At 43.6% G+C, this 13,283-nt stretch overlaps 1 protein-coding gene across 12 annotated transcripts in view; it reads right to left on the bottom strand.

The window, feature by feature from the left end:
* The window catches only part of ADGRG2 (adhesion G protein-coupled receptor G2), a 126,913-nt gene that overhangs the window by 86,903 nt on the left and 26,727 nt on the right, over nt 1-13,283 (bottom strand). For 3 of the 12 annotated variants that reach the window (XM_081566516.1, XM_081566520.1, XM_081566524.1), the window contains exon 1: nt 12,499-12,775. The exons of 8 other annotated variants lie outside the window; for them this stretch is intronic. The gene's annotated coding sequence lies outside the window, so the exon portion shown is untranslated. Of the gene's footprint in view, nt 1-12,498; nt 12,776-13,283 lie in introns of those variants that run through there. One more of the 12 variants, XM_081566526.1, reaches the window with a different exon arrangement.

The following is a 13,283-nucleotide window of genomic DNA, read 5'->3' as shown; positions in this document are numbered from 1 at the left end:
TAAAACTCAAGGTGAGGGCCTTAATCTCTACACTGCCAGCAAAAGAGTTCTAGCCTTTCCCTTCTGCGGGAGATTGCAAAACTGGCCATAAATTCTCCTTACACCAGTATGCCAGTCTATCTGCACTGTGACTGCAACTCCTCCTAGCAAAAGGCGGGATCTCTTTCTCCACTTCTTGAATGTGGGATGGACTCACATTTGCTCTAAAGGGACACTGGCAAATGTGATGCCACCAGAAGCTTGAAAAGTGCTTTGGACTTCTCTGGCGGTCCAGTGGTCAAGACTCCACATTTCCAGTGCAAGGGACACAGGTTCGATTCCTGGCCAAGGGACTAAGGTCCCACATGCCACATGGTGTGGCCAAATATTTCTTTAAAAAAGTGCGGGACTGTGGAAGTTTGCACTTTCCTGCTGCTCCTGGAACCTTGAGCCACTACGTGAGGGGGAGAACAAGCCTGAGTTAGCCTGCTGGGTGGTGAAAGACATGTGTGCCCAGTTACCACTACTGTGCCAACCTCCAGCACAGAGTCATCTAGCTGACTGGCAGGGGACTGCAGGGACATGAGTGAGCAAAGAGACACTAGCAGGACCATTCAGCTGAGACCAGCCCACACTGCAGACTCCAGAACTGGGAACAAATGAAATGGCTGTGGCTTTATCTAAACCACTAAATGTTGGGGTGTTTTGTTACAGAGAAAAAGCTAATTTATGCATCTTTCTTCTTCCTTTCCTCTTCATCTTTCTCTTCCTCTCTAGCTACCTTTCCTCCCTTTCATTATTCCCCCCATGCTTCTTGCTTTTCTCTTTTCCTTCTGGGAGTACTACAGGTACCCATTTAAGGACCCACAAGGCACGAAAGACAGCAGCCTGGGCTAGTTCAATTCAAAGTCGGTCTCATTTCCTCATAACCCATCCCTCTGAAGCCTGCATAAAACAGATTCTACGCTTCTCACATGGTCTCTGGGACGCACTCATAAAGTGATGGGCAAGATGTTTCCGGGACTGGCAGGCAAGAGGGTGGACTCTTGGCAGTTTGCAGCCCACCTCTGGGCATTTACTGGTGAAAATCGCCCTGGGAGAGTCATTTATCACAGTGACCTGTGGAGTCGACTCCTGAGGCATCCTAGCCCTCCCCTTGCCCCATTATTCCTTGCCACCAGAAGAGACGTACAAAAGAAAATGGGCCTTTCGGGCCAGACACCCAAGGGTTAAAGAGCATAGTCCAAGATCCCTTCCCTTACTTGGCCACCCTGAGTGACTGGAAGATATATTTATAACTACAGGAAACAACGCACTATGAAGTGGGAAAATGCTTAGATTTCCATTTACTACATGAATATAAGAAAATCAATAGGATCATCTGGCTAATGACATCAAACCACTCGGTACAACTCAGAAGCCACAAGAAGGTCATTTCTTAAAACGCTTTTCTTTCCTCTTCCTCATTTATAGTCTGTACTTTACTCCCACTCTAGCTTATTTTTTCCCCTGAACGATGTTTTCACAGACTTTTTAAAAGCTTACTTTTCCCTGGCGTCCTGGAACCTGTCATTTGTTTGTGGTTACAACATTAAATGTTTAGAAAGGGCAAATTAGATGTCAGGGTTAGATAAATGGTCACTTTTCTTAATGGTGTTTTCAATGGAACTCTTTTCTCCCTACGATTCCCTGCAGAGGTTCGCTTCTTCTCTAGGTGCACGTGTGAAGGTATTGAGAGACTGACCATCAAACTGTCAGGCCGACAGGGGTTTTACTGCTTCCATCAACAAGAGTAAATCAGAAGTATACCCTCTGGAACACACTGCCAGGATTTTTTTCTCAATTTCTCACTGCCAGCTTCTGGAAGAGTTGAGGAAGACTTTATTGCCTCCGGTGCCTCCAGTACCTCCCTTCTCATATTCCACAACTATCTACAGAACTCCCCTGTATAAAGAGAACTACTTGTCCTCCTTCTCATCTGTTCTTGATAGCAATCATGCCTTCCACTTGTATGGTGATTTATGGCAGACAAAAGGCCAAGAGGTACTCAACAATGGAGACCACAGATGACAAGATGCCATTCTGTATTCCCTCTCTCTCCCCGCACAAAAAAAAGCAGGTTCAAGGAGAATACACATTAGAAAAGGAGATCAAAACCAAGGAGAGGCATTAGAAAACAAACAGCAAGGACATAAGGACTTCACATCTGTATTATCAAATATCAAACCACAAACAGGGCTCTCTGGTGCCCAAAGAGAGAAAGAATCACATTCCATTCTGAATTCATCCATGAAGAGGAGAAAACACAGTTCTTCGAGGAAGCAGAGTTTTTCCTTGTAACTAGTCCTTTCACTGAACCTGCTAAGGGTTTGTCCGTACTTGCTATGGCCACTTTCTCTCTCCCCAACCTCTCTGGAAATGATTTCAAACAGGATTTCGTGCTACTCTTATCAAGGTCGCCCAGGACTCCTACCTCACCTAGCTCAGGGGTGACTTCTCAGTCCACGGCTAAATCCTCCTGTCAGCAGCCTTTGACGGTTGATAACATCATCTACAGGAAGTTGGCTCCTAATTAAGACTCCCTTCTAAATGGAGGCTGGCCCATTATTTGCACTGGGAAAGGCTAAAGGGGGACGTTCTGGAAAAGCCAGAAACATCTTCATTCCAATTCCTACTCACAGATGGAACAGTGTTATAAAATGTCCTGGAGTTCTAAGAGCTTTGAGGACACAAAGATGGGAGTAACTGGTTCCATCTTTTGTGTGTTTGGGAGGTGGAGGACTGAGAAACTTGTTCCATATCAGCAGGACTGAAGCCTAGTATAGGACTCCTCTCCTACCCTCAGAGTTCTTAATTTCTGACTAATAACTAAAACATCACCTGTCAAGGCTTGATTTTTCTCTTTTTGCAAGGCACTGATACCCATTAAAGACTGCGAATTTCAACTGATCAAGTCAGCTTTGCTGGTGAGTGGGGATCACACAGGCATGGGTGACTGAAGAGAGCCCTGCAGGGTCAGACACAGACAACAGGAGCATTGAGATGGGAACCTGCTGTTAGCTCAGTGAGGGCAAAAGGGAACATATGGGGAAGAGATGCCCAAGGAGAGTTTGCCTACATTAGAGATTTAGGTTTGCTGGGCTGGTCCTTAGAAACCAGAAGTCAGTGCCATTCCAAGCAGCTCTCCTACATCCAGGAAAACCTCCCACTTGCTAGCTGGTCTTCTCATTTCTTTTTCTCCCCCATCAGAATGTTCTTTGCTAGCATCAACACTGCCTTCAAGTGACTCTACTTGGCTCCACCGGAAGTGGAATTATTTTTTTTCAGACAGGATGGTGTAAGGTAGGGTGGGGAAAGCCTGCGCTGGTGGAAACTCCTCTCTCACCGGGGAATTTGGCTCTGACACTGAGCCCTGGCCTCACACCAGAACAGGGCCGTCCATCTATTTTTTTTTTTTAGTATTCCCCTTTTTGACCCGCCCAGGGTGTTTTTCCAGGCGACCTGGCAAACAACAGCATGACAGGTTCAATGGTTTTCATTGACAGCCCCAGTGGAGTCCTCCTCTGAAAACTGCAAAACTGGACACACAAACAGCCCATAAAAACCATACCTCCCACAAGTGTCTGGACGCTGCCTTTTTGCCTAATGACCCTCCAGCACTGATGCGGCATGGGTGGCTTCGTGGCATTTTTTTTTTTTAATGATTTTTCCAAAACTGAGGTGTTCCAAGTGGTGAGAGAGTATTGTTTTTTTCCCCTTACAGCAAAAGTCTAACTCGCCGGACATTTTTGGAAATCTGGAGCAGACCACATGAGTGGCCCCAAAGCTTCAACTTTGCCACCAGACCCCAAAGTCTCTTTGAACCTGGAGGCACACTGGGCTTGCCTGTTAGAAGGTCTATAGTGAAGCCGCTCAGTCGTGTTCAACTCTGCGAGCCCAAGGACTGTAGCCTGCAAGGCTCCTCTGTCCATGGGATTTTCCAGGTAAGAATACTGGAGTGGGTTGCCATTTCCTTCTCTAGGGGATCTTCCTGATCCAGGGATCGAACCCGGGTCTCCCACACTGCAGGTAGACCAGGGAAGCCACCAGGGAAGCCCTATAACTCACTCTAATACACTGCAGGAAAGCCATGTGATATCCCATGTGGGCCAGTTAGTTTGACCTTGAACTCTACGAGGCATCAGCAAACTTGATAGCAGAAAGGCAGCTCCTAGAAGTCCTTCCGCCACACGGACCTCGAGCTTGCTACTCAAGAGAATTGAGGCCAAAACATTCTACTGGTGAAATCGGCAACTCAACTAGAATGATAATTAGAATGCTAAGGAAAAAAGTAAAGATTACTTCTCTTCCAAAGTATAACACACACATTAGTCTCAGAAATAGATGAAAAATTTCACAGTAAAAAACTGCAAGGTGAATATGAAAGAGAATATTTCAATCCATCTCTTAGGTTCTCATGGGAAAGAGACGGGTTGAAAGGAAATGAACCCAAGTGGGAAAGTCAGGTTACAGCTGGTGGGGTATCTCTGGAGGGAATATTCAGTAACTTCCTTGTGAATTGTCAATAAATATTAACCACAGTAAAGAAAGGTCGCCGTGCCCACTCATGAAGCAAATGGCAGAGTGTTTAAAGGGACATAAGCCCCTGCCTTTGAATTCTGGCTCTGCTACCTGCTCCTCCTAAAACCTTTTGGCAATTAACTCAGCCTATCTGTGTGCCTCAGTTCCTCCATCTATAAAATGGAGATAATATATCAACAGCATCCATCTCACAGTTGTTGGGACATATAAATGTGTCACTACACATGAAACACCTAAAATAATCCCTGGCACATAGCAAATTCTCAATAAATAGTAATAATCAATGTTGTAATTAGTAATATATGTTGAAAATAGCATCTCATATGGGCACGATCTGCCTGAATAAAGATGTAGTGTGCTTGTGTAAGAAAAGAAAAAGGGCACAGTATCTCAAAAGAGCTGCTGTTAAAACTCATGTTCCACAAGTATTATAAACTGCTTTTAGTTATTCTACAGTAATCATGCCAAATTACTGACGAAATTGCCAAAGCACTTTCACATATAGGATACTGCAGAAGAAAGGGACGTTGCGGGGGGGGGGGGGCGGCAAGATATTTTTAGAGTCCTGATGAGAAAGAATATGTAACTTTAGCCTGCCACAAGCCGCAGGACAAAGTTGTCTCGGATATTAAACGTCTTGCCAACTGAGGGTCCTTATCTATAAAATGGGAATAATCGTAGTATCTGTCTCCTAAAATTCTTGCGAAGGAGTAGCGAGTAAATACAGGAAACGTGCTGAGCAGAGAGTGTGGCTCATATTAATAGTACATGTTCTCAAAACATTTAGCTATGACCTCACTGCCATCATCCACCGCTCAGGTGTGTCAGGCACTCGGCTGATTGCTTCAAAGGCCTGGGCTGCGGGTGAAATTGAACGAGCTTCTCTAAACACAGTCTGTGTGGGCAGTGGGCCCACTATCCTTCCTGTGTTCCTTCCGCTCTGGCCATCCCACTTTGCCCAAGCCCTCTTTCCATCTCCCTGCCCTGGGCTCTTCTTCTCATTCCCACCCCAGCATCACTGCCCACCCCCACCACCTCACAGGACCACAGTGAGAATCCCTGTTGATCCCTGACTGTGAAGGTCTTAATGAGCTTCCTGTCTCAAAACTCATCAACACTTTAAACCAACTCAGATGGCTGAATTAATAACTTTGTCATTTGTTAAAGGAACTGGGGGACTGGGGAAGAAAATGAAGATGATATTTGAGGGGCCATGGCCATCTTTTAGGGCTTTATTCTCTTGCAACTAAGAACCCTGCACAAGGGTCGTCCCCACCCTGGTCCCCTGCATGGAGGGTGCGTGTGCGCCACCAGGCTCAGGGGACTCCCCGTTTGACAAATATTTAGTGAGTAAATACCATGTGCCAGGCACCACGTGAGGTGCTAGGAACACACAGGTGAGCAAGACAGATACAACTGTGCCCTTCTGGAACTGACATGCTGGTGGGGCACTCAAATAAAAATGTAAATGAACAAATATATGAAACAATTACAAGTTTTAAAGAGGGTTGTGGAGCAAACACACACAGCTGAATTATATTCTTAGAGGAGACAGTGAGACACAAAGAATGTGCAACTTGTTCCATATGATGAAGGAAATCAGCAAATAAAAGCATGTCACCACAAGATCCTTTCTATTAAGACATTCACATTGGCAAGAGTCAAGCTAACGCATTGCCAACACGCCAAGAGACCTTAACTCCCAGTGGGGAAGCTTGCTTTCTCACTCCACTCTCTACCATGTTTTTTTTCTTTATTTCTGGGGTTGGGACCAGGCTGCACCAGTGCTTTGATATTTTCTCAGAACAGTTTCAGATGAAAACATGAAGACAGGTTTATCTTAAAGGAATCAAAATTATAATCCTTAGAGAACTAAGTAAATCTTCATTTGCTTATAAGCTATTTAGCTAAAGTTCTATGATAAAATTGTTCTTAATACACCTCAAAATGACAATCATGCGGGAAGGGGTGGGACTATGGGTGGATTATATTTGTGGTACTGTGGTTTTCTGTAATTTTTCAAATTTTAGCAATAAAGCTACACTATTTTTAAAAACAAAAAAAAGTAATCTCACAGGCCTATTTGGTTTTTTTTTTCTCTTTCTATCCAACAGCAAAACAAAACTACACTAAAAACATTATTAGCTGCTCAATAATCTACATAAGTATTAGGTAGAAAACTAAAGCAGGTTAGTAGACACAAAGTGTGTGGGACGGTATGGCAAGTTACGGAAGCGGCCCGTGAAAGCATCATGAGACAATGACATGTGAGCAAAGACCTATGGAAGGAGGTCAGGGAGTGAAGCCGGAGGCTTGCTGGGGAATGAACACTGCAGGTGGAGGGCTCTGTACCCTGGAAGAAGGATCCTCTATCACCTGTTAACCCAGACACACAAAATCACTTCACAAGGGAACAAGTCTGGACTTAATGGAACCAAAAAATGAGTCAGAAGAAAATGAACTGATGAGTTGGCATGGCACTGAGATAAGAAACAACTCCTACAGACTATGGTTGGGCAGGATTCTAAAAGCCTTATTTGTACTAACTCAAGCCCAGCGACAACCCTAGCTAGGGTACGTATATAATTTAATGTTCAGACTGGAGCAGCTGGGAATAAAATGAGACACTATTACTTAATGCAGAGAAAGTAGGCATGAACCCGAGATGCCTCAGGCAAACTGGGATGCATCACCACCCTACCCAGAAGGCATATTATTATAACTCCTTTATAGAAAAGGAAACTGAGGCACAGCACAGAGGTCACAGAAGTAAGTGGCAGAGTGAGGATTTGAACTTGGACAGCCTAGGTTTAGAGCCCACACTCTTGATGCCTACCTAGGATTGCCTGCCTGTGTTGTGTATGCTAGGAAGCTCCCAGTGCTAAAAAGATGAGTTGTCTTTATCATCAGTAGATCAGGCCAGGAAATGCACCAGCTGTGAGAGCTAAATATCACCACTTTACAAGAGCAGCAGCCCTGGACAACCCCAGTAACCTCTCTGGTTCAGTGACCTGTAAAACGAAGCTACTTGGACCTACCCTGATACCGCTGCCACACTCAAGACAAGGCCATAGCTCATCAAGATGATTTGGGGGACTTCCCTGGTAGTCCAGTGGTTAAGAGTCGTCCTTGCAGTGCAGGGGACTCAGGTTCAATCCCTGGTCGGGGAACTAAGATCCCACGTGCTGTGGAGCAGCTAAGTATGTGCACTGCAACTACTGAGCCCACATGCTCCCAAGCTGGCCCACACGCCACTGCTAGAGAGTTCACGTGGCGCAGTAAAAGACTCCACACAATGCAACAAAGATTCTGTGTGCCACCACTAAGAACTTATCCAGCCAAATAAACAAATAAATATTAAAAAAAAAAAAAGATGATTTGGAAGCTGAAAAGCACAACATGCATACTAATTATACAACGTTATCATAAATAAAAATTTACAGGGACTTCCCTGGTGGTCCAGTGGCTAAGACTCAGCACTCCCAACACAGGGGACCTGGATTTCAATCCCTGGTCAGGGAACTAGATCCCACATGCCGCAACTAAGAGTTCACAGGCCACAATGAAGGTCGAAGATCTTGAGTGTCACAACTAAGACCCAGTACAGCCAAATAGACAAATAAATAAATAAAATCTGCATTTCTCTGCAAAGGGCCAAAGAGTAAATATTTTCGGCTTTGCCCACATGGTCTCTGTTGCAACTAATTAACCCCACAGACAACCTGTAAATGAATGGATGTGGCTGTGTGCTAATAGAACTTTATCTACAGGAAAAGGTGGACGGTTACAAGCCAAAGTTAGCCAACCCCTGACTTAAAGAAATGCTATTTAAAATTGCAGCCCTTCCAAGCTCCCTGTGCCGCTGTTCTGATACATTTTCCTCTACAAATAGCATGAATCACTATCTAACATAATGTGTATTTTACTTATTATCTGCTTCACTCACTAGAAAATAAGCTTTGTTGAAGGCTGAGGTTTTGTCTGTTGGGTTCACTGTTGAGTCTTCAATGAATAGAAGAGTGCCTGGGCATAGTAGGAATGTTAGAAAGACTTGTTGAAAGAGTGCATGGATGAATGGAGAGATTTTGAAGGAGCTGGACATACTATTGGGGAAAGAAGGGAAAATTCATGGCAAGTAAAAAAAGGAAGCAGAGAAAAAAATGGTATCTAAAAACCTAGGGGAAGAGAAATGACTGCAAATGAACTCAAACTCAATTTTGCAATTCCTTGTAGGCAAAGGGAAAAATGATTATTTCCAAAACCAATTTTGTGGGTTGTGAACATTTGGAAGAACTAAAGCCTTATAAAACAATTTCCAAAATAGCTGGTTAAAACCTAAATAAATTATTGGCTTAATATGAGTTAAGAGAACAGCCTGAGGTTTGTTGCAGATCAACTAATTATGAGTGTGTGTCTGTGTGCACACACACGTGAGTGTGTACACATTTAATCTTTCCTCTCTCCCGACCCTGACTAATGTGGGTTCTGTTTGTTCACTGGGAGTGGTCTGAGGAGTGGTAAGGAATTAATTCAGCATACTTTGCAGGGAAACATACATATTTGTCCCTAGTTTACTTCAGGGCTTGGCAAATTGTAGTGTCATTCATTCTCATTCTTCTTTATAGTTCAATTGAAGGTTAACAGCAAAATACTGCTGAACTGAGTAAGTACATTTCTAAAGAGAGAAGGGTTCTTTGCACACAGTGCTTTATGTAACTCTTTCAAACCAAGATCTGTATAACACATTCAACTGAACAACCTCAAGTTCTTTGGAAGAAAATATGACTTCTCTTCTACAAAAGCAAGTATGCATATCTAATGCACAGCTCATAACCTAAACAATATTCCGCTTTCCAGGCACACGGCTTAGCAAAAGTCTGGCTTAGCATAGAGGAAACAACACTGCCAAGATTCTTCTAAAAATCTCTGATGTTGATCCTTTATTCTGGTGCACTCAGCTCAATGTCTGAGCGCCTAATGAACGCCAACAGGGAGTGAGGCTGGAGAACTTCGTTGTTGGGCTCATGCGTTATCATTTCATCCTTAATTTCTTAAAGAAATAAATTTCCACTTACTGATTGACTTAACATGGTAACTGTAAAAAGTCCACTGGGCTGAGTCAAAAGACTTGGATGAAGGAATGAAGGAAAAGGAATAGACTGAAAAAGGAAAAGAAGATGAAAATGAAGAAAGGAAATGAATCCAAGAAAAAAATGAAGGGAAAAAGAAAGGAGTGAAGTTGCAATTCATGACATGGAAGACTCTTGAAAACATGACGCTAGGTGAAAAAAAGCCAGACATTGAATACCATATAGTGCATGATTCCATTTCTATGAAATCTCCCGAACAGGCAAACCCATAGACAGAAAGTAGAGAGTGGCTGCCAGCGTCTGAGGGGAGGAGGGGAAAGTGGGCAGTGACCACTAACGAGTGCAGGGCTTCTCTTTTGGGTGATGAAAATGTTCTGGAATTAGTGGTGATGGTTACAGAACCTTGTGAATATACTAAAAAACCACCGAATTGTACGCTTTAAAATGGAGAATTTTATGGTATGTGGATTATTTCTCAACAAAAAGGGGGGGGGATTAAAAAAAAAAAACACACCAGACTCTGCCATTGACTAGCTTTGTGAGCTGTGGACAAGGCATTTAATTTGTCTAATATGCTTCCTCATCTGAGAAAGGGGGCAATATTAACTTAACTCTCAAATTGTTGCAAGACACAAATGGGATCATCTATATCAAAGTAATTTGGAAAAATAAATAATGCTACAGATTCAAGGTAATTTCACTCAAAATCTTAATGAAGTTCTCTATGGAACTTAATGGTAAATCTAAGGTATACACTGGGACTTCCCTGGTGGCTCAGCAGTAAGGAATCCACCTGCAATGCAGGAGACTCAGATTCAGTCCCTGGGTTGGAGACATCCCTTGGAGAAGGAAATGACAACCCACTCCAGTATTCTTGCCTGGGAAACCCCATGGACAGAGGACTCTGGCAGGCTACAGTTCATGGAGTCACAAAAGAGTCGGATATGACTGAGTGACTAAACAACAAGGTATACAGCTGTTCCTTGGTATTCAAGGGGGATTGGTTCCAGGAACCCCCACACATACCAAAATCTGAGGATATTCCAGTCCCTTATCTAAAGTGGCCTAGTTATTTATCTATAATCTACAGAGGATGTATTCTTTAAATCATCTCTAGATTACATATACTACCTAATACAACATAAATGTGATGTAAATAGTTGCTGACTTAATGGCAAATTCTAGTTTTGCTTTTTGGCATCTTTTGGAATTTTTCTTTCCAAATATTTTCAATCTGCAGTTGGTTGAATTCCTGGATGTGGAACCATTGGATATGGAGGGCCAAATATATATGTCATGTAAAAGAAAGTGGCCAAGACAATTTGACAAAGAGTAACAAAGGAGGGCTTGAATTCCCAGATATCAAGGCTCTTTAGAAAACTACAGTAATCAAGGCTGTTTAATACTCACTCAGGGTTTGACAAATATACCAGGAAGCCAAATTTTAGTGACCCTGGAAGCAGATTCATACATATAGGGGCACTCGATATAGCAAAAGAGGGCCAGGGAAGATGCAGCTGAGAGAGGGCAAGGATCAACTCTTCAATAACTAATCCTGCAACAAATGTTTTTCCACATGGAAAAACAATCCACACATAAACTGCTCCCTCAATTCCAATTAGACTAAAATTACTTCAAAAGCCAAGACTTTAAACTTCTAGGAGATAACAAAGATATCTTTAGGTCTTTGGGACAGAAACATAAAAGTGCAAACCATAAAAGAAATAAAGAAGAAATTTGACCACAGTGAAAGAATCTTATCAGAAAATACCATAAAAAGCAAAAAAATAAGCCACAGACTGAGAGGCATTATCTATAACATATATCACTAAAAATCAGTATCCAGAATATATAAAGAACATCTACAAGTTAATTTTAAAACACAGAAAATCTGATAGAATAAATAAGAAACTTGAACTAGAATTTCATGAAGATGAAATTTAAAGTCAATGAACACTAACATTCAGAGAAATGCAAATTAAAACCAAAAGAGATACAATATCATCTCAGCGATATTAAAAAGTCTCAAGTCTGACTATGCTAAGTGTTGGCAAGGATGCTGAGCAACAGGAAGTCTCTTTTCCAGTTGCTTAGGAGAGTAATCTGGAAACAACCAGTACAGTTGAAGAGGCACATACCCTACCACCTAGTACTTCCATTCCTTGGCAGAAACCAATACAATACTGTAAAGCAATTATCACCCAATTTAAATTTAAAAAAAAAAATTTTTAAGTACTTTCATTCCTAAATATAATCTCTACAGAAATATATTAGCACAAGGAAACATGTTCAAGGCTGTTCATAGCAGCTTCATTTTTAATAATAAAACCTGAAGCAATTAAAATGGCCATCAATAGAAGAATGTACCAATAGATTATATATTTATACAACGGACTACTACAGAGCAGAGAAGAAGAAATGAGCAAGAGCTACATGTAGCAATGAGGACAAATCTCACAACAAAAGACAATGACAGACCTCCTTCCTAAGATGGCGGGGAAATAGGACGGGGAGACGACTTTCTCTCCCACAAATTCACTGAAAGAACATTTAGACGCTGAGCAAATTCTACAAAACAACTTCTGAATGCTAGCAGAGGACATCGGACACACAGAAAGGCAGCCCATAGTCTTCGAAAGGAGGTAGGACAAAACATAAAACATAAAAAGAGAGACAAAAGAGGTAGGGACGGAGATCCGTCCTGGGAAGGGAGTCTTAAAAGAGAGAGAAGTTTCCAAACACCTGGAAACACTCTCTCCGGCGGGTCTGTGGCGAGCCTTGGAATCGCAGAGGGCAAAATTACCGGGAGGAAAAATAAATAAATAATTAAAACCCGCGGTCTACGTACCTAACAGCAACTCCCAGTGGGCGCGCAGCCCAGACACGTGCATCCCCAGCTAGCAAGGGGGGCTGGGCAGGGAGGGGCGGGCTGCGTTGCTTTGGGTAAGGACTGGACCTGAATGCCCCGAGGGCGATCTGAGGGAACCAGATTGAGACAGCAACCTAGACGGTGAGATAGCTTTCCCACGAAAAGCCTTAACCTAAGAAACCGCCAGGCCCGCTCACAGAACAAAGGACTGAGCAGAGCAAGCCGGCTGCGGACCGGCCCATCCCCCGCCGGAGACAGGAAGGGGAGGGCAGCCAGAGCCGGAAGGGCGGAATCGCGGCCCCAGAGAGGCATCCTATACCAAACTGCAAACAGACCTGCTGCTAACCAGGACTGCTTGGGACTCTGGAAGGTTGACACCCGCCGAGAGGGTCGCAGCACGGCACACCTGGGAAGCTGCGCCCGTTGTACACCCAGAAAACCGAGCGGCTGGGACAGGGGAAGGGGAAAAAGGCGCAGCCCGCCAACCGCGCTAGCCAAAAACCTGGTCACCGGAGCTGCTTGGACCTGGGAAGGGCACAAAACCCAGGCTCAACCAAGTCTGCGCCTTTGTGAAGTACCCAGGAACCTGAACTTGAGCGGCTTAAACCTGGGAAGTACAGGCAACCCCAGGGGCCGCTTCAGACAGTTCCTGGCAGTGCAACCTAGAGCCTGAGCAGTGTAGACTGGGAAAGCACACACGCCCTGACCGGGGCAAACCCAGTGTGGCTGAAACATTGTGAGCACATGCCAGTGAGATTTGTTTG

The sequence above is a fragment of the Giraffa tippelskirchi genome, chromosome X (genome assembly GCF_054371585.1).
Source record: "Giraffa tippelskirchi isolate mGirTip1 chromosome X, T2T-mGirTip1v1.2.pri, whole genome shotgun sequence".
NCBI classification, from domain to species: domain Eukaryota; kingdom Metazoa; phylum Chordata; class Mammalia; order Artiodactyla; family Giraffidae; genus Giraffa; species Giraffa tippelskirchi.
The sequence above is the reverse complement of the archived record's forward strand: the minus strand, read 5'-3'. Positions and strand labels throughout refer to the sequence as shown.